Genomic DNA, 2,635 nt, shown 5'->3' with positions numbered 1-2,635 from the left:
CGTGACCATCAACGATTGGCCCGCTCTCAGTAACCTTTCAGGATAGACAAACAAAGGATACCACGCATGCACGCACTGTTTAGATGACACTGAAAGTATATACCTGGACAAATGCAGGAAGAATGTGTACCTGGGCCATCGTTGATTTCTTCCGACCAACCATCAATGTCGAAAGAAAGGCAAGCATTTCAAAGGCGAGGCAGATCACCGGAAGAAGCCCGCCATGCGCACCGGTGATCACGTGCTTGCTATGGTCAATGATTTACACTACGTAATATTTGGAAAGGGTCCCGGTGGACTAGCTGTTCCGAATGACGTTGAGGGACACGCACCCATGTGGAAGAAGAAATCTATATTTTGGGACCTACCCTACTGGAAAGACCTAGAGGTCCGCTCCTCAATCGACATGATGCACGTGACGAAGAACCTTTGCGTGAACCTGCTAGGCTTCTTGGGCGTGTATGGGAAGACAAAAGATACACCTGAGGCACGAGAGGACCTGCAACGTTTGCACGAAAAAGACGGCATGCCTCCGAAGCAGTATAAAGGTCCTGCCAGCTACGCTCTTATGAAAGAAGAGAAAGAAATCTTCTTTGAATGCCTGCTAAGTATGAAGGTCACGACTGGCTTCTCGTCGAATATAAAGGGAATAATAAATATGCCAGAGAAAAAGTTTCAGAACCTAAAGTCTCATGACTGCCACGTGATTATGACGCAACTGCTTCCGGTTGCATTGAGGGGGCTTCTACCGGAAAACGTCCGATTAGCCATTGTGAAGCTATGTGCATTCCTCAATGCAATCTCTCAGAAGGTGATCGATCTAGAAATCGTACCAAGGCTAAGGAGTGATGTGGCGCAATGTCTTGTCAGTTTCGAGCTGGTGTTCCCACCATCCTTCTTCAATATCATGACGCACGTCCTAGTTCATCTAGTCGACGAGATTGTCATCCTGGGGCCCATATTTCTACACAATATGTTCCTCTTTGAGAGGTTCATGGGAGTCCTAAAGAAATATGTCCGTAACCGCGCTAGGCCAGAAGGAAGCATCTCCATGGGCCATCAAACAGAGGATGTTATCGGGTTTTGTGTTGACTTCATTCCTGGCCTTAACAAGATAGGTCTCCCTAAATCGCGGTATGAGGGGACACTGACTAGAAAAGGCACTCTTGGAAGAGACTCAATAATATGCAGGGACGGATATTCTTGGTCTCAAGCACACTACACAGTTCTACAGAACTCTACCTTGGTGACCCCGTATGTCGATGAACACAAGAAGAGTCTGCGCTCCAAACACCCAGAGCAGTGCGACGACTGGATTACATGTGAACACATCACGACTTTCAGCAGTTGGTTGGAAACACGTCTCAGAGGTGACAACACTGTTTGTGATGAGTTGTACTCGTTGTCCAGGGGACCATCTTTGAATGTATTGACTTACAAAGGATACGAGATAAATGGGAATACATTTTACACGATCGCCCAAGATCAAAAGAGCACCAACCAAAACAGCGGTGTCCGCTTTGATGCAGCAACCGAGAGCGGAAAGGACACATATTATGGTTACATAGTGGACATATGGGAACTTGACTACGGACCTGATTTTAAGGTCCCTTTGTTTAAGTGCAAATGGGTCAATCTGTTAGGCGGCGGGGTACAGGTAGACCCACAGTACGGAATGACAACAGTGGATCTGAAAAATCTTGGGTACACTGACGAACCCTTCGTCCTAGCCAATGATGTGGCACATGTTATCTATGTGAAGGACATGTCTACCAAACCGAGAAAAAGAAAAGATAAGGAAGCGAATACATCATACGATGAGCCAAAGCGCCACATAGTTCTTTTAGGAAAAAGGGACATCCTGGGAGTGGACGGCAAGACAGACATGTCTGAAGATTATGAAAAGTTTCATGAAATTCCTCCCTTCAATGTCAAGGCTGACCCAAGCATCCTGATAAACAATGAAGATTATCCATGGTTACGGCGCAATAAGCAAATGACACAAGCGAAGAAAAAGTGAAGACTTTCTCCCGCAATAAGCAAATGCTATGTGGGTGAAATTATGATACCATCCCAACTTTCAACTTTTTCAGAGTTCATTTGAAATGCTTTCATGTCTTATGGTTCAAAACTTTGATACTTCGAAAGTGATTGTCCATTTGTACACGAAGTGCATCAAGTTTTTATCGTAACCCTCTCTACTTTTTGGAACATGCTATGTGGGTGAAATGATGATACCATGCCAACTCTCAACCTTTTCAGAGTTCATTTTGAAATGCTTTCCAATTTAAGAGTCATTTAGCTCAAAAAATGAATTAATAGCAAACAGAATGAACTACAAAACTTTTATGCAAATAAAAACAATCAATTAAAATATGATGTTATGATCAACTAAAATAAAACTATAATATTCTTCAATAGCAAAAAGAATATAATTTTTGTGACCTAAAATCAAACTATAAGTATTTAATTGTAAGTATAAATAAAAAATAAATAGCAAAGAAGAAAAAAATTTATATTTTTATAGTAAAGTTATTCATAAACTAGTGATTCACACAAATTTTATAAAATTCCAATTTAAACTATTCAAAATTTTAAAACTAATGGCACTAACAGAAAGTTTATAATTTTTGTG

This window comes from Triticum aestivum, chromosome 7A (genome assembly GCF_018294505.1).
Source record: "Triticum aestivum cultivar Chinese Spring chromosome 7A, IWGSC CS RefSeq v2.1, whole genome shotgun sequence".
Classification (NCBI taxonomy): Eukaryota; Viridiplantae; Streptophyta; class Magnoliopsida; order Poales; family Poaceae; genus Triticum; species Triticum aestivum.
Note: the sequence above shows the minus strand (reverse complement) of the source record.